At 41.0% G+C, this 20374-nt stretch overlaps 1 pseudogene; it reads left to right on the forward strand.

The window, feature by feature from the left end:
* Positions 1 to 1223: 1223 nt before the first annotated feature.
* LOC139748654 (uncharacterized) overlaps positions 1224 to 20374 on the forward strand; it is a 152463-nt pseudogene continuing 133312 nt past the window's right edge.

Genomic DNA, 20374 nt, shown 5'->3' on the forward strand with positions numbered 1-20374 from the left:
CTCAAGAACAGTGCTTTGAGGTAGCACGCATGCATCCTTCCTTGTAGAGTGAGGAGGTCGGTGGAGTTTGTGGTTGGGATAGGAGAAGCTTGGGTGGCAGACGGAGGTGCAGCAGCAACTGCTGCGTAGAGGTGAGGGTTTGTAGAAAGGGACGAGCTGGAGGTTTTGAGAGATTGTCGCGCCGAGCGGAGTTGCTCATACTTTCGCGGGCATTGCCTAGATACAGCAACGTGTTGACCTTTACAATTAACACAGGTTCCTGCCTAAGCCTTACACTCACGAAAACCGTGATCAATTTCCGCACACTGACTGCATGTCTGGCGCTGAGCTTTGCAGCTCTTAGTCTCGTGTCCGTATTGTAGACATTTAAAACCTTGTGTATCGAGGTACTGGTCGGGTTTGTGGTATTTGGCAGGCAGTGAGATCATGGGAAACAAGATTCCCCGGGAGAGTAGGCGATCTGTCTCGGTCGAGTTAGAGCATTGTATTTTAAGTGATCTTGAAGTGTTCAGTTTGAAAAACGTTGATGACATTAATGTCACTGTTTTCTTGATTTATGGCTTCAGTTATCTCTATGGGGTTAAGGGACAAGATAGATGCATCAATATTATTAGCGCTATCGATGCATCTAGCTTGAAGTGGGTGGTCGTAAGCTTGGATAGGATCTCATCTGGATCGCTATCCTTGCTTAAATATATTTTATATAGATATTTATTAGTAGGGGATTGAATAACCCTACTGGGACGAAAATCATTGGTCTTAAATACAATCGTTAGTAATTCGAACGTGTAAAGGAGGGTGGGGGGGACTTTTGGTTTTAATCAATTTTAAACGAATGTCAGGAGGCATGATGGCATCAATGTCCTAATGCCGAGGAAACGTAGGTGAGGGACCACGACCCCACTCCAGGGAGGACCCTGCACTATCACAGGGTAACCCAGGAGGCTCGGCGGGAGTGGTAAGAGTGTGAGGGTCTCAACCCCGTTAGGTGAGAACAGGTCCACACCAAGCCTCCGCTCCTCAGGAAGTAATTTTCCTGAATGGGATGGGGAAGCTGGGGTAGAAATTGCTCAAACCTAACGGTCGAGAGATGTTGGATGATGGGTGATAAAAAAGAGAGAAAAAAGCACGAGAGAAATGGACTGGAGGCAACGTAGGGTGGAGAGTGAGTTGCCTTTATATCCCACACTCTAGCCAAGGTCAGTCTCTCTCTGGTGTTCACTCGCAAAGCATCTCATGGTGTCGCGGACGGCAGTTGCGGACTGACAGGGTGAGCTACACTGTGTTATAAACGTGTTATGGTGATACAGAAGACTGCAGCATGGAGGGACAACCAGGGACATATTCTCCGTGCAGCGAAACCTCCTCAAACAGTTTTGACAACAGGAGACAAAAGGTCATAAACACAGAAGAAAAACCCTTCAAATGTCCTGGGTGTCAGAAAAGCTTTACGAAACATATCTATCTTCATAGGCACATGAAATTACATACTTTTGAGAAGACATATCAGTGTAAAGAATACCAGAGTACCTTCTCCCGTAAGAACAACTTAGTGTTGCAGATGAAAGTTCACATTGGACAAAAGCACTATCAGTGTTCAGAGTGTCAAAAGTATTTTTCTAAAAAATGTGATTTAAAGACACACTTGAGAATCCATACTGGTGAGAACCCATACCAATGTTCAGAATGTCAAAAAAGTTTTTCTTCTAAAAGTAAGTTAGTGACACACCTGAGAGTTCACACGGGCGAGAAGCCATACCGATGTACAGAATGTCAAAAAAGTTTTTCTCAGAAAAGTAGTTTAGTGACACACCTGAGAGTTCACATGGGCGAGAAACCATACCAATGTTCAGAATGTCAAAAAACTTTTTCTCAGAAAAGAAAATTGGTGAGACACCTGAGAGATCACACGGGCGAGATGTCATACCAATGTTCAGAATGTCAAAAAACTTTTTCTTTTAAAAGTAGGTTAGTGACACACCTGAGAGTTCACACGGGCGAGATGCCATACCAATGCTTAGAATGTTTAAAACAATTCTCTGAAAAAGGTACTTTAGTGACACACCTGAAAGTTCACACAAGCGAAATGCCATACCAATGTTCAGAATGTCTAAAACAATTCTCTCATAAAGGTAATTTAGTGACACACCTGAGAGTTCACACAGGCGAGAAGCCATACCAATGTTCAGAATGTCAAAAAACTTTTTCTCAGAAAAGTAATTTAGTGAGACACTTGAGAGTTCACACAGGCTAGAAGCCATATCAATGTTCAGAATTTCAAAAACAATTCTATAACAGAGGTAATCTATTAAAACGTCTGAGAGTTCACACAGCCGAGAAGCCAAACAAGTAAAAAGAATATCAAAAAACCTTTTCTGCTATAAGTACTTCAGTGACACATCGAGAGGTTACACAAGCGAGGAACCATAATAGTGTTCAGAATGTCAAGAAACTCTCCCTGGTAAAAGTGCTTTAGTCAGACACCTGAGAGTTCACAAGGCGAGAAGCCATACCGGTGTTCAGAATGTCAAAAACAATTTTCTTGAAGAGGTGATTAAGGAAGACATCGGAGAGTTCACACAGGGTAGAAACCACGCTTATGTTCAGAATGTCCTAAATGTTTCTCCCGAAAAAGCAGTATAGTAAAACGTAAGGTAGTTGAACGCATTCAAGATCTCATGTGGTGAGAAGAACCGGCCCCGACCCGCGTATAGTGGAGCGACTCATGACGTCACACCCATCTTTCGCAAGATCACAGAGAACCCCACCAGGGAGGTCAGGCGCTAAACAGGTGAGACCCCACACTGATAAACAAATGATATTGTTTCATCTCTGGTACTATACTAGTATTTCTGTGAAATAATACTCTCTCTCTCTCTCTCTCTCTCTCTCTCTCTCTCTCTCTCTCTCTCTCTCTCTCTCTCTCTCTCTCTCTCTCTCTCTCTCTCTCTCTCTCTCTAATAATCATTATCAACTGCATAGTATGGAGCACAAAACTAAACTGCATAATTCAAATATATATATATATATATATATATATATATATATATATATATATATATATATATATATATATATATATATATATATATATATATATATATATATATATATATATATATATATATTTATATATATATATGTATATATACATTATCTATTTAATTACTTTGCTTTGTCGCTGTCTCCCGCGTTTGCGAGGTAGCGCAAGGAAACAGACGAAAGAAATGGCCCAACCCACCCCCATACACATGCTATATACACACACGTCCCCACACGCAAATATACATACGTACACATCTCAATGTACACAAATATATTACACATACAGACACATACATATATACCCAGTCAAACAATTCACACTGTCTGCCTTTATTCATTCCCATCGCCACCTCGCCACACATGGAATACCATCCCCCTCCCCCCTCATGTGTGCGGGGTAGCGCTACGAAAAGACAACAAAGGCCTCATTCGTTCACACTCAGTCTCTAGCTGTCATGCAATAATGCCCGAAACCACAGCTCCCATTCCACATCCAGGCCCCACACAACTTTCCATGGTTTACCCCAGACGCTTCACATGCCCTGATTCAATCCACTGACAGCCCGTCATCCCCGGTACACCACAGCGATACAATTCACTCTATTCTTTGCCCGTCTTTCACTCTCCTGCATGTTCAGGCCCCGATCACTCAAAATCTTTTTCACTCCAACTTTCCACCTCCAATTTGGTCTCCCACTTCTCCTCGTTCCCTCCACCTCCGACACATATATCCTCTTGGTCAATCTTTAATCACTCATTCTCTCCATGTGCCCAAACCATTTCAAAACACCCTCTTCTGCTCTCTCAACCACGCTCTTTTTATTTCCACATATCTCTCTTACCCTTACATTACTTACTCGATCAAACCACCTCACACCACACATTGTCCTCAAACATCTCATTTCCAGCACATCCACCCTCCTGCGCACAACTCTATCCATAGCCCACGCCTCGCAACCATACAACATTGTTGGAACCACTATTCCTTCAAACATACCCATTTTTGCTTTCCGAGATAATGTTCTCGACTTCCACACATTCTTCAAGGCTTCCTATGATTCACTTCCGCTTCCATGGTTCCATCCGCTGCCAGATCCACTCCCACATATCTAAAACACTTTACTTCCTCCAGTTTTTCTCCATTCAAACTTACCTCCCAATTGACTTGACCCTCAACCCTACTGTACCTAATAACCTTGCTCTTATTCACATTTACTCTTAACTTTCTTCTTTCACACAATTTACCAAATTCAGTCACCAGCTTCTGCAGTTTCTCACATAAATCAGCCACCAGCGCTGTATCATCAGCGAACAACAACTGACTCACTTCCCAAGCTCTCTCATCCACAACAGACTTGATTTTTGCCCCTCTTTCCAAAACTCTTGCATTCACCTCCCTAACAACCCAATCCATAAACAAATTAAACAACCATGGAGACATCACACACCCCTGCCGCAAACCTACATTCACTGAGAACCAATCACTTTCCTCTCTTCCTACACGTACACATGCCTTACATCCTCGATAAAAACTTTTCACTGCTTCTAACAACTTGCCACCCACATCATATATTCTTAATACCTTCCACAGAGCATCTCTATCAACTCTATCATATGCCTTCTTCAGATCCATAAATGATACATACAAATCCATTTGCTTTTATAAGTATTTCTCACATACATTCTTCAAAGCAAACACCTGATCCACACATCCTCTACCACTTCTGAAACCACACTGCTCTTCCCCAATCTGATGCTCTGTACATGCCTTCCCCCTCTCAGTCAATACCCTCCCATATAATTTACCAGGAATACTCAACAAACTTATACCTCTGTAATTTGAGCACTCACTCTTATCCCCTTTGCCTTTGTACAATGGCACTATGCACGCATTCCGCCAATCCTCAGGCACCTCACCATGAGTCATACATACATTAAATAATCTTACCAACCAGTCAACAATACAGTCACCCCCTTTTTTAATAAATTCCACTGCAATACCATCCAAACCTGCTGCCTTGCCGGCTTTCATCTTCCGCAAAGCTTTTACTACCTCTTCTATGTTTACCAAATCATTTTCCCTACCCCTCTCACTTCGCACACCACCTCGACCAAAACACCCTATATCTGCCACTCTATCATCAAACATATTCAACAGAACTTCAAAATACTCACTCCATCTCCTTCTCACATCACCACTACTTGTTATCACCTCCCCATTAGCGCCCTTCACTGAAGTTCCCATTTGCTCCCTTGTCTTACGCACTTTATTCACCTCCTTCCAGAACATTTTTTTATTCTCCCTAAGATTTAATGATACTCTCTCATCCCAACTCTCATTTGCCCTCTTTTTCACCTCTTGCACCTTTCTCTTGACCTCCTATCTCTTTCTTTTATACGTCTCAAACTCAATTGCTTTTTTTCCCTGCAAAAATCGTCCAAATGCCTCTCTCTTCTCTTTCACTAATAATCTTACTTCTTCATCCCACCACTCACTACCCTTTCTAATCAACCCACCTCCCACGCTTCTCATACCACAAGCATCTTTTGCGCAATCCATCACTGATTCCCTAAATATATCCCATTCCTCCCCCACTCCCCATACATCCATTGTTCTCACCTTTTTTCATTCTGTACTCAGTCTCTCCTGGTACTTCCTCACACAAGTCTCCTTACCAAGCTCACTTACTCTCACCACCCTCTTCACCCCAACATTCACTCTTCTTTTCTGAAAACCCATACAAATCTTCATCTTAGCCTCCACAAGATAATGATCAGACATCCCTCCAGTTGCACCTCTCAGCACATTTACATCCAAAAGTCTCTCTTTCGCGCCCCTGTCAATTAACAAGTATATATATATATATATATATATATATATATATATATATATATATATATATATATATATATATATATATATATATATATATATATATATATATATATATATATGTATATATAAATATATTTTATTTTCTTTTAAACTATTCGCCATTTTCCGCGCTAGCGAGGTAGCGTCAAGACAAAGGAGTAGGCCTTTGTGGAATATCCTCACCTGGCCCCCCTCTGTTCCTCCTTTTGGAAAACTAAAAAAAGAAAATAAGAGAGAAGGATTTCCAGCCCCCCGCTCCCTCCCCTTTTAGTCGCATTCTACAATACGCAGGGAATACGTGGGAAGTATTCTTAATCCCCTATCCCCAGGGATAAAATATATATATATATATATATATATATATATATATATATATATATATATATATATATATATATATATATATATATATATATATATATATATATATATATATATATATATATAAATATATATATATATATATATCAAACACTTCACTTTGAATGGAGAAAAACTGGAGGAAGTGAAGTGTTTTAGATATCTGGGAGTGGATCTGGCAGCGGATGGAACCATGGAAGCGGAAGTGGATCATAGGGTGGGGGAGGGGGCGAAAATTCTGGGTGCCTTGAAGAATGTGTGGAAGTCGAGAACATTATCTCGGAAAGCAAAAATGGGTATGTTTGAAGGAATAGTGGTTCCAACAATGTTGTATGGTTGCGAGGCGTGGGCTATGGATAGAGTTGTGCGCAGGAGGATGGATGTGCTGGAAATGAGATGTTTGAGGACAATGTGTGGTGTGATTGTGGTTTGATCGAATGAGTAACGTAAGGGTAAGAGAGATGTGTGGAAATAAAAAGAACGTGGTTGAGAGAGCAGAAGAGGGTGTTTTGAAGTGGTTTGGGCACATGGAGAGAATGAGTGAGGAAAGATTGACCAAGAGGATATATGTGTCGGAGGTGGAGGGAACGAGGAGAAGAGGGAGACCAAATTGGAGGTGGAAAGATGGAGTGAAAAAGATTTTGTGTGATCGGGGCCTGAACATGCAGGAGGGTGAAAGGAAGGCAAGGAATAGAGTGAATTGGAGCGATGTGGTATACCGGGGTTCACGTGCTGTCAGTGGATTGAATCAAGGCATGTGAAGCGTCTGGGGTAAACCATGGAAAGCTGTGTAGGTATGTATATTTGCGTGTGTGGACGTATGTATATACATGTGTATGGGGGGGGGGGGCGGGGCCATTTCTTTCGTCTGTTTCCTTGCGCTACCTCGCAAACGGGGGAGACAGCGACAAAGTATAATAAAAAAAAAATAATATATATATATATATATATATATATATATATATATATATATATATATATATATATATATATATATATATATATATATTCTTTCCTTTTTCTTTCATACTATTCGCCATTTCCCGCGATAGCGAGGTAGCGTTAAGATCAGAGAACTGGGCCTTTGAGCGAATATCCTCACCTGGCCCCCTTCTCTGTTCCTTCTTTTGGAAAATTAAAAAAAAAGAAATACGAGAGGAGAGGATTTCTAGCCCTCCGCTCCCTTATCCTCGTCCATGGCATCATCCTCACATTACCACTACAAAAGAGCAGACTGTGAGAGCTTCAAAGACACTCTCTCCAACTGCACTTACACCAAAAACTACGAAAACCACCCAATAACACTTATAGACACAGAAATAGAACATATATATGAAACAATCACACAGGCAGCTGACGCCTCTATCCCAACATCTTCGATTACCTCAAGATACTCCTCCTCCCCTTCTCCCAAAACAACAAGACTTCTCTCGTGCTACCGTCGACGCTTTGAGCAAAACAGACGTCGTTCGGGCCTAGTACAGTGGGACCTCACATCCCTACGAAACCACACACTCAACAGCATTCTAGAAGACCACAGTAGACACTGGAAATCTCTTATCACCACAACAGAACAACACCGAATCAAATCTCCTCAAGAGTTTTGGAACAGAATCCGAAAACTCAAAGGAATATCGAAAACAGACTTTAATGGGCTAAATGACGACAGCACTCTACACCATAACCCACAAGACATCGCAAATATTTTTCAAAAATACTGGGAAGGTATCTTTCACCCTCACCCCCTCACCCTCTGGCGTACGAAAACACTCAAATTGTCACACAACACATACAAAACAGACCCAGTCCCTTCTACCCAGAAAAGATCATACACCTCCAATCACTTTCACACGACCACCTTCTCACAACTCCAATAAGATCGAGCGAGGTCAAATTCCTCCTCCTCAAATCACCCAAAGTAGCCCCAGGTAATTCAGGCATTGGTTACCAGCTACTTACACATCTTCCTTACAACACTATTAGAACCATCACCTTCCTCTTCCACGCGGCACTAGCCTCTGGCTATTTTCCCGCGGCCTTCAAAACTGGAACAACCACAATGATACCTAAACCCCATTGACTACAGACCCATCAGCCTACTTGAGTCCATTGGGTAGACATTTGAAAGAATCATAAACAACAGACTTAGACAACACCTTACAAACAACAACCTACTCTCACACAAACAGTTTGGCCTTCACCAACATCGCTCCACACAAGATGAACTCAACATCATTACGAACTACATAAGAAACAACACGCGGATACACAAAATGACCGCACTCATCACAAAAGATGTTGAAAAAGTCTTTGACACCTTTTGGCACGATGGATTGAGGTATAAACTAAGCACCCAATTCCAACTCACAAGACCCACCATTAAGCTTCTCTCTAACTATCTTAGCAACAGAAAAACCCGAATCAGATACAGAAACACTTACTCAAACTACTTTTTCCTTAATGCCGATTTACCCCAAGGCTCCATGATGGCCCCCACTCTCTACACACTCTACTTAGATGATCTTCCCAATCCTATACACCTGGACTCCATCACTCTTCAATACGCAGATGATGTCACACAGCTAATCAGAGCCAGAACCCTCACACACTTAATCAATAGAACCCAACAGGAAATTGACCACGTTTCGCTATGGGAGTTAAAATGGAGGATTAAAACAAATCCTGCAAAATCCAACATATCCTACTTTATTTTACGTCAGAGATACAACATAACTAATGTCTACCTACACTCCCGTATACACCGACATTTACCCATTCCCATCTCAAACACCAACACTGTCCTGGGCCTAAACCATGATGAATACCTAAGAATGAACCGACATATACAATCTAGAGCGGCTATTGCGAGAACGGAGCTCGCAAAATTGTATAGGTTCAGAGAGGCGCAATTCAAAACCAAATTGCACCTCTACAAAGTATTAATACGACCTCTTATCACATACGCCCCTTCAGCTCTCAAACTCGGAGCCAAATCCAACATCCGTGCACTCCAAATCATTCAGAACAAAGCTCTACGTTGGGTTTTTAACATCAAATGGCACGAGTTCATCAGGAACACAGAACTTCACGAGAGAGCACGAATGCCTCCGCTAGAAATCTACTTGAGGAAATTGTTTGAAAGACAAGTAAAGCGATTTCAAATACATCATACTCACTGGATTGATTACTTCAACAATCTCCTGGGATTAGACCACCCAGGTAACATGTTTAATATACAACCTGGACATCATCCAGTGCCAATACATTAAAAACACCAAACCACTATAGATCTTGCTGCAAGTTCGTGCGGGGAACGACTTGGTAAAATTAGTGTTCATCGGCCAGAGAGACGATCCATCTCCTCCTATATCAAAAAAAAAAAATATATATATATATATATATATATATATATATATATATATATATATATATATATATATATATATATATATATATGGATATATATATATATATATATATATATATATATATATATATATATATATATATATATATATATATATATATATATATATATATATATTTTTTTTTTTTTTTTCTTTTTTTTTTATACTTTGTCGCTGTCTCCCGCGTTTGCGAGGTAGCGCAAGGAAACAGACGAAAGAAATGGCCCAACCCCTCCCCCCCCATACACATGTACATACACACGTCCACACACGCAAATATACATACCTACACAGCTTTCCATGGTTTACCCCAGACGCTTCACATGCCTTGATTCAATCCACTGACAGCACGTCAACCCCTGTATACCACATCGCTCCAATTCACTCTATTCCTTGCCCTCCTTTCACCCTCCTGCATGTTCAGGCCCCGATCACACAAAATCTTTTTCACTCCATCTTTCCACCTCCAATTTGGTCTCCCTCTTCGCCTCGTTCCCTCCACCTCCGACACATATATCCTCTTGGTCAATCTTTCCTCACTCATTCTCTCCATGTGCCCAAACCATTTCAAAACACCCTCTTCTGCTCTCTCAACCACGCTCTTTTTATTTCCACACATCTCTCTTACCCTTACATTACTTACTCGATCAAACCACCTCACACCACACATTTTCCTCAAACATCTCATTTCCAGCGCGTCCATCCTCCTGCGCACAACTCTATCCATAGCCCACGCCTCGCAACCATACAACATTGTTGGAACCACTATTCCTTCAAACATACCCATTTTTGCTTTCCGAGATAATGTTCTCGACTTCCACACATTTTTCAAGGCTCCCAAAATTTTCGCCCCTTCCCCCACCCTATAATCCACTTCCGCTTCCATGGTTCCATCCGCTGACAGATCCACTCCCAGATATCTAAAACACTTCACTTCCTCCAGTTTTTCTCCATTCAAACTCACCTCCCAATTGACTTGACCCTCAACCCTACTGTACCTAATAACCTTGCTCTTATTCACATTTACTCTTAACCTTCTTCTTCCACACACTTTACCAAACCCAGTCACCAGCTTCTGCAGTTTCTCATATGAATCAGCCACCAGCGCTGTATCATCAGCGAACAACAACTGACTCACTTCCCAAGCTCTCTCATCCCCAACAGACTTCATACTTGCCCCTCTTTCCAGGACTCTTGCATTTACCTCCCTAACAACCCCATCCATAAACAAATTAAACAACCATGGAGACATCACACACCCCTGCCGCAAACCTACATTCACTGAGAACCAATCACTTTCCTCTCTTCCTACACGTACACATGCCTTACATCCTCGATAAAAACTTTTCACTGCTTCTAACAACTTGCCTCCCACACCATATATCCTTAATACCTTCCACAGAGCATCTCTATCAACTCTATCATATGCCTTCTCCAGATGCATAAATGCTACATACAAATCCATTTGCTTTTCTAAGTATTTCTCACATACATTCTTCAAAGCAAACACCTGATCCACACATCCTCTACCACTTCTGAAACCGCACTGCTCTTCCCCAATCTGATGCTCTGTACATGCCTTCACCCTCTCAATCAATACCCTCCCATATAATTTACCAGGAATAGTCAACAAACTTATACCTCTGTAATTTGAGCACTCACTCTTATCCCCTTTGCCTTTGTACAATGGCACTATGCACGCATTCCGCCAATCCTCAGGCACCTCACCATGAGTCATAAATACATTAAATAACCTTACCAACCAGTCAGCAATATATATATATATATATATATATATATATATATATATATATATATATATATATATATATATATATATATATATATATATATATATATATATATATATATATATATATATATATATATATATATATATATATATCTATATACTATATATATATATATATATATATATACATATATATATATATATATATATATATATATATATATATATATATATATATATATATATATATATATATATATATATATATATATATATATACATATATATATGAGGAGGTGATAACAAGTAGTGGTGATGGGAGAAGGAGATGGAGTGAGTATTTTGAAGGTTTGTTGAATGTGATTGATGATAGAGTGGTAGATATAGGGTGTTTTGGTCGAGGTGGTGTGCAAAGTGAGAGGGTTAGGAGAAATGATTTGCTAAACAGAGAAGAGGTAGTAAAAGCTTTGCGGAAGATGAGAGCCGGCAAGGCAGCTGGTTTGGATGGTATTGCAGTGGAATTTATTAAAAAAAGGGGGTGACTGTATTATTGACTGGTTGGTAAGGTTTTTTAATGTATGTATGACTCATGGTGAGGTGCCTGAGGATTGGCGGAATGCGTGCATAGTGCCATTGTATAAAGGCAAAGGGGATAAGAGTGAGTGCTCAAATTACAGAGGTATAAGTCTGTTGAGTATTCCTGGTAAATTATATGGGAGAGTATAGATTGAGAGGGTGAAGGCATGTACAGAGTATCAGATTGGGGAAGAGCAGTGTGGTTTCAGAGTGGTAGAGGATGTGTGGATCAGGTGTTTGCTTTGAAGAATGTATGTGAGAAATACTTAGAAAAGCAAATGGATTTGTATGTAGCATTTATGCATCTGGAGAAGGCATATGATAGAGTTGATAGAGATGCTCTGTGGAAGGTATTAAGGATATATGGTGTGGGAGGCAAGTTGTTAGAAGCAGTGAAAAGTTTTTATCGAGGATGTAAGGCATGTGTACGTGTAGGAAGAGAGGAAAGTGATTGGTTCTCAGTGAATGTAGGTTTGCGGCAGGGGTGTGTGATGTCTCCATGGTTGTTTAATTTGTTTATGGATGGGGTTGTTAGGGAGGTAAATGCAAGAGTCCTGGAAAGAGGGGCAAGTATGAAGTCTGTTGGGGATGAGAGAGCTTGGGAAGTGAGTCAGTTGTTGTTCGCTGATGATACAGCGCTGGTGGCTGATTCATATGAGAAACTGCAGAAGCTGGTGACTGGGTTTGGTAAAGTGTGTGGAAGAAGAAGGTTAAGAGTAAATGTGAATAAGAGCAAGGTTATTAGGTACAGTAGGGTTGAGGGTCAAGTCAATTGGGAGGTGAGTTTGAATGGAGAAAAACTGGAGGAAGTGAAGTGTTTTAGATATCTGGGAGTGGATCTGTCAGCGGATGGAACCATGGAAGCGGAAGTGGATTATAGGGTGGGGGAAGGGGCGAAAATTTTGGGAGCCTTGAAAAATGTGTGGAAGTCGAGAACATTATCTCGGAAAGCATAAATGGGTATGTTTGAAGGAATAGTGGTTCCAACAATGTTGTATGGTTGCGAGGCGTGGGCTATGGATAGAGTTGTGAGCAGGAGGATGGGTGTGCTGGAAATGAGATGTTTGAGGACAATGTGTGGTGTAAGGTGGTTTGATCGAGTAAGTAACGTAAGGGTAAGAGAGATGTGTGGAAGTAAAAAGAGCGTGGTTGAGAGAGCAGAAGAGGGTGTTTTGAAATGGTTTGGGCACATGGAGAGAATGAGTGAGGAAAGATTGACCAAGAGGATATATGTGTCGGAGGTGGAGGGAACGAGGAGAAGTGGGAGAACAAATTGGAGGTGGAAAGATGGAGTGAAAAAGATTTTGTGTGATCGGGGCCTGAACATGCAAGAGGGTGAAAGGAGGGCAAGGAATAGAGTGAATTGGATCGATGTGGTATACCGGGGTTGACGTGCTGTCAATGGATTGAATCAGGGCATGTGAAGCGTCTGGGGTAAAACATGGAAAGCTGTGTAGGTATGTATATTTGCGTGTGTGGACGCATGTATATACATGTGTATGGGGGTGGGTTGGGCCATTTCTTTCGTCTGTTTCCTTGTGCTACCTCGCAAACGCGGGAGACAGCGACAAAGCAAAAAAAAAAAAAAGTATATATATATATATATATATATATATAGGGGTGAAAGAATACTTCCCACGTATTCCTCGCGTGTCGTAGAAAGCGACTAGAGGGGACGGGAGCGGGGGGCCGGAAATCCTCCCCTCCTTGTATTAACTTTCTAAAATGGGAAACAGAAGAAGGAGTCACGCGGGGAGTGCTCATCCTCCTCGAAGGCTCAGAGTGGGGTGCCTAAATGTGTGTGGATGTAACCAAGATGTGAAAAAAGGAGAGATAGGTAGTATGTTTGAGGAAAGGAACCTGGATGTTTTGGCTCTGAGTGAAACGAAGCTCAAGGGTAAAGGGGAAGAGTGGTTTGGAAATGTCTGGGGAGTGAAGTCAGGGGTTAGTGAGAGGACAAGAGCAAGGGAAGGAGTAGCAATACTCCTGAAACAGGAGTTGTGGGAGTATGTCATAGAATGTAAGAAAGTAAATTCTCGATTAATATGGGTAAAACTGAAAGTTGATGGAGAGAGGTGGGTGATTATTGGTGCATATGCACCTGGGCATGAGAAGAAAGATCATGAGAGGCAAGTGTTTTGGGAACAGCTAAATGAGTGTGTTAGCGGTTTTGATGCACGAGACCGGGTTATAGTGATGGGTGATTTGAATGCAAAGGTGAGTAATGTGGCAGTTGAGGGAATAATTGGTATGCATGGGGTGTTCAGTGTTGTAAATGGAAATGGTGAAGAGCTTGTAGATTTATGTGCTGAAAAAGGACTGATGATCGGGAATACCTGGTTTAAAAAGCGAGATATACATAAGTATACTTATGTAAGTAGGAGAGATGGCCAGAGAGCGTTATTGGATTACGTGTTAATGGACAGGCGTGCGAAAGAGAGACTTCTGGATGTCAATGTGCTGAGAGGTGCAACTGGAGGGATGTCTGATCATTATCTTGTGGAGGCTAAGGTGAAGATTAGTATGGGTTTTCAGAAAAGAAGAGTGAATGTTGGGGTGAAGAAGGTGGTGAGAGTAAGTGAGCTTGGGAAGGAGACCTGTGTGAAGAAGTATCAAGAGAGACTGTGTACAGAATGGAAAAAGGTGAGAACAATGGAAGTAAGGGGAGTGGGGGAGGAATGGGATGTATTTAGGGAATCAGTGATGGATTGCGCAAAAGATGCTTGTGGCAAGAGAAGAGTGGGAGGTGGGCTGTTTAGAAAGGGTAGTGAGTGGTGGGATGAAGAAGTAAGAGTATTAGTGAAAGAGAAGAGAGAGGCATTTGGACGATTTTTGCAGGGAAAAAATGCAATTGAGTGGGAGAAGTATAAAAGAAAGAGACAGGAGGTCAAGAGAAAGGTGCAAGAGGTGAAAAAAAGGGCAAATGAGAGTTGGGGTGAGAGACTATCAGTAAATTTTAGGGAGAATAAAAAGATGTTCTGGAAGGAGGTAAATAGGGTGCGTAAGACAAGGGAGCAAATGGGAACTTCAGTGAAGGGCGTAAATGGGGAGGTGATAACAAGTAGTGGTGATGTGAGAAGGAGATGGAATGAGTATTTTGAAGGTTTGTTGAATGTGTCTGATGACAGAGTGGCAGATATAGGGTGTTTGGGTCGAGGTGGTGTGCAAAGTGAGAGGGTTAGGGAAAATGAGTTGGTAAACAGAGAAGAGGTAGTAAAAGCTTTGCGGAAGATGAAAGCCGGCAAGGCAGCAGGTTTGGATGGTATTGCAGTGGAATTTATTAAAAAAGGGGGTGACTGTATTGTTGACTGGTTGGTAAGGTTATTTAATGTATGTATGACTCATGGTGAGGTGCCTGAGGATTGGCGGAATGCTTGCATAGTGCCATTGTACAAAGGCAAAGGGGATAAGAGTGAGTGCTCAAATTACAGAGGTATAAGTTTGTTGAGTATTCCTGGTAAATTATATGGGAGGGTATTGATTGAGAGGGTGAAGGCATGTACAGAGCATCAGATTGGGGAAGAGCAGTGTGGTTTCAGAAGTGGTAGAGGATGTGTGGATCAGGTGTTTGCTTTGAAGAATGTATGTGAGAAATACTTAGAAAAGCAAATGGATTTGTATGTAGCATTTATGGATCTGGAGAAGGCATATGATAGAGTTGATAGAGATGCTCTGTGGAAGGTATTAAGAATATATGGTGTGGGAGGAAAGTTGTTAGAAGCAGTGAAAAGTTTTTATCGAGGATGTAAGGCATGTGTACGTGTAGGAAGAGAGGAAAGTGATTGGTTCTCAGTGAATGTAGGTTTGCGGCAGGGGTGTGTGATGTCTCCATGGTTGTTTAATTTGTTTATGGATGGGGTTGTTAGGGAGGTAAATGCAAGAGTTTTGGAAAGAGGGGCAAGTATGAAGTCTGTTGGGGATGAGAGAGCTTGGGAAGTGAGTCAGTTGTTGTTCGCTGATGATACAGCGCTGGTGGCGGATTCATGTGAGAAACTGCAGAAGCTGGTGACGGAGTTTGGTAAAGTGTGTGGAAGAAGAAAGTTAAGAGTAAATGTCAATAAGAGCAAGGTTATTAGGTACAGTAGGGTTGAGGGTCAAGTCAATTGGGAGGTGAGTTTGAATGGTGAGAGGCTGGAGGAAGTGAAGTGTTTTAGATATCTGGGAGTGGATCTGTCAGCGGATGGAACCATGGAAGCGGAAGTGGATCATAGGGTGGGGGAGGGGGCGAAAATTTTGGGAGCCTTGAAAAATGTGTGGAAGTCGAGAACATTATCCCGGAAAGCAAAAATGGGTATGTTTGAAGGAATAGTAGTTCCAACAATGTTGTATGGTTGCGAGGCGTGGGCTATGGATAGAGTTGTGCGTAGGAGGATGGATGTGCTGGAAATGAGATGTTTGAGGACAATGTGTGGTGTGAGGTGGTTTGATCGAGTAAGTAACGTAAGGGTAAGAGAGATGTGTGGAAATAAAAAGAGCGTGGTTGAGAGAGCAGAAGAGGGTGTTTTGAAGTGGTTTGGGCACATGGAGAGAATGAGTGAGGAAAGATTGACCAAGAGGATATATGTGTCGGAGGTGGAGGGAACGAGGAGAAGAGGGAGACCAAATTGGAGGTGGAAAGATGGAGTGAAAAGGATTTTGTGTGATCGGGGCCTGAACATGCAGGAGGGTGAAAGGAGGGCAAGGAATAGAGTGAATTGGAGCGATGTGGTATACAGGGGTTGACGTGCTGTCAGTGGATTGAATCAAGGCATGTGAAGCGTCTGGGGTAAACCATGGAAAGCTGTGTAGGTATGTATATTTGCGTGTGTGGACGTGTGTATGTACATGTGTATGGGGGGGGGGGTTGGGCCATTTCTTTCGTCTGTTTCCTTGCGCTACCTCGCAAACGCGGGAGACAGCGACAAAGTATAAAAAAAAAAAAAAAAAAAAAAAAAAATATATATATATATATATATATATATATATATATATATATATATATACTTTTTTTTTTGCTTTGTCGCTGTCTCCCTCGTTTGCGAGGTAGCGCAACATATATGTATATATATATATATATATATATATATATATATATATATATATATATATATATATATATATATATATATATATATATATATATACATATATATATATATATATATATATATATATATATATATATATATATATATATATATATATATATATATATATATATATATATATATACATATATATATATATATATATATTATCCCTGGGGATAGGGGATTAAGAATACTTCCCACGTATTCCCTGCGTGTCGTAGAAGGCGACTAAAAGGGGAGGGAGCGGGGGGCTGGAAATCCTCCCCTCTCGGTTATTTTTTTTTTTTTTCAATTTTCCAAAAGAAGGAACAGAGAATTGTGCCAGGTGAGGGTATTCCCTCAAAGGCCCAGTCCTCTGTTCTTAACGCTACCTCGCTAATGCGGGAAATGGCGAATAGTTTGAAAGAAAGAAAAAGATATATATATATATATATATATATATATATATATATATATATATATATATATATATATATATGGTGAGAGTGAGTGAGCCTGGAAAGGAGACTTGTGTGAGGAATTACCAGGAGAGACTGAGTACAGAATGCAAAAAGGTGAGAACAATGTAAGTAAGGGGAGTGGGGTAGGAATGGGATGTATTTAGGGAATCAGTGATGGATTGTGCAAAAGATGCTTGTGGCATGAAAAGCGTGGGAGGCGGGTTGATTAGAAAGGGTAGTGAGTGGTGGGATGAAGAAGTAAGATTATTAGTGAAAGAGAAGAGAGAACGATTTGGACGATTTTTGCAGGGAAAAAATGCAATTGAGTGGGAGATGTATAAAAGAAAGAGATAGGAGTTCAAGAGAAAGTTGCAAGAGGTGAAAAAGAGGGCAAATGAGAGCTGGGATGAGAGAGTATCATTAAATTCTAGGGAGAATAAAAAGATGTTCTGGAAGGAGGTAAATAAAGTGGGTAAGACAAACGAGCAAATGGGAACTTCAGTGAAGGGCGCTAATGGGGAGGTGATAACAAGTAGTGGTGATGTGAGAAGGAGATGGAGTGGGTATTTTGAAGGTTTGTTGAATGTGTTTGATGATAGAGTGGCAGATATAGGGTGTCTTGGTCGAGGTGGTGTGCAAAGTGAGAGGGTTGGGGAAAATGATTTGGTAAACAGAGAAGAGGTAGTAAAAGCTTTGCGGAAAATGAGAGCCGGCAAGGCAGCAGGTTTGGATGGTATTGCAGTGGAATTTATTAAAAAAGGGGGGGACTGTATTGTTGACTGGTTGGTAAGGTTATTTAATGTATGTATGACTCATGGTGAGGTGCCTAAGAATTGAAGGAATGCGTTCATAGTGCCATTGTACAAATGCAAAGGGGATAAGAGTGAGCGCTCAAATTAAAGAGGTATAAGTTTGTTGAGTATTCCTGGTAAATTATATGGGAGGGTATTGATTGAGAGGGTGAAGGAATGTACAGAGCATCAGATTGGGGAAGAACAGTGTGGTTTCAGAAGTGGTAGAGGATGTGTGGATCAGGTGTTTGCTTTGAAGAATGTATGTGAGAAATACTTAGAAAAGCAAATGGATTTGTATGTAGCATTTATGGATCTGGAGGAGGCATATGATAGAGTTGATAGAGATGCTCTGTGGAAGGTATTAAGAATATATGGTGTGGGAGGAAAGTTGTTAGAAGCAGTGAAAAGTTTTTATCGAGGATGTAAGGCATGTGTACGTGTAGGAAGAGAGGAAAGTGATTGGTTCTCAGTGAATGTAGGTTTGCGGCAGGGGTGTGTGATGTCTCCATGGTTGTTTAATTTGTTTATGGATGGGGTTGTTAGGGAGGTAAATGCAAGAGTTTTGGAAAGAGGGGCAAGTATGAAGTCTGTTGAGGATGAGAGAGCTTGGGAAGTGAGTCAGTTGTTGTTCGCTGATGATACAGCGCTGGTGGCTGATTCATGTGAGAAACTGCAGAAGCTGGTGACTGAGTTTGGTAAAGTGTGTGGAAGAAGAAAGTTAAGAGTAAATGTGAATAAGAGCAAGGTTATTAGGTACAGTAGGGTTGAGGGTCAAGTCAATTGGGAGGTGAGTTTGAATGGAGAAAAACTGGAGGAAGTGAAGTGTTTTAGATATCTGGGAGTGGATGTTGCAGCGGATGGAACCATGGAAGCGGAAGTGGATCATAGGGTGGGGGAGGGGGCGAAAATTCTGGGGGCCTTGAAGAATGTGTGGAAGTCGAGAACATTATCTCGGAAAGCAAAAATGGGTATGTTTGAAGGAATAGTGGTTCCAACAATGTTGTATTGTTGCGAGGCGTAGGCTATGGATAGAGTTGTGCGCAGGAGGATGGATGTGCTGGAAATGAGATGTTTGAGGACAATGTGTGGTGTGAGGTGGTTTGATCGAGTGAGTAACGTAAGGGTAAGAGAGATGTGTGGAAATAAAAAGAGCGTGGTTGAGAGAGCAGAAGAGGGTGTTTTGAAGTGGTTTGGGCACATGGAGAGGATGAGTGAGGAAAGATTGACCAAGAGGATATATGTGTCGGAGGTGGAGGGAACAAGGAGAAGAGGGAGACCAAATTGGAGGTGGAAAGATGGAGTGAAAAAGATTTTGTGTGATCGGGGCCTGAACATGCAGGAGGGTGAAAGGAGGGCAAGGAATAGAGTGAATTGGAGCGATGTGGTATACCGGGGTTGACGTGCTGTCAGTGGATTGAATCAAGGCATGTGAAGCGTCTTGGGTAAGCCATGGAAAGCTGTGTAGGTATGTATATTTGCGTGTGTGGACGTATGTATATACATGTGTATGGGGGGGGTTTGGCCATTTCTTTCGTCTGTTTCCTTGCGCTACCTCGCGAACGCGGGAGACAGCGGCAAAGTATAAAAAAAAAAAAAAATATATATATATATATATATATTTATATATATATATATATATATATATATATATATATATATATATATATATATATATATATATATATATATATATATATATATATATATATATATATATATATGAAAATAAAAAGATAAATTAAATAGAATGAGATAAAGTGAAAAAAATAAAAAAAAATAGATAACTAAATAAAACTTTGCCCTCCATTCATCATCTTTGACCTGCTTATCCTATTATTTCTATGCAAGCTAGGTTAAGCCCTGGCTCTTTTCCTCCCTCAAAAATTCACTTCCCCTAACAATTCTTGCTCTTTCCCCCCTCTCTTTTCCCTCCTTCCTTGGAAGGGACTTTTCTATCATCGTCGTCGTATACATCATCTTTTCTAGCCATTCGAGAAGGTTCTTGCTACTCCTGTCTCGGCCACGTGTTAACCAAGTGGTTGATGGAGGATTAAC

Source organism: Panulirus ornatus, chromosome 5 (assembly GCF_036320965.1).
Source record: "Panulirus ornatus isolate Po-2019 chromosome 5, ASM3632096v1, whole genome shotgun sequence".
NCBI classification, from domain to species: domain Eukaryota; kingdom Metazoa; phylum Arthropoda; class Malacostraca; order Decapoda; family Palinuridae; genus Panulirus; species Panulirus ornatus.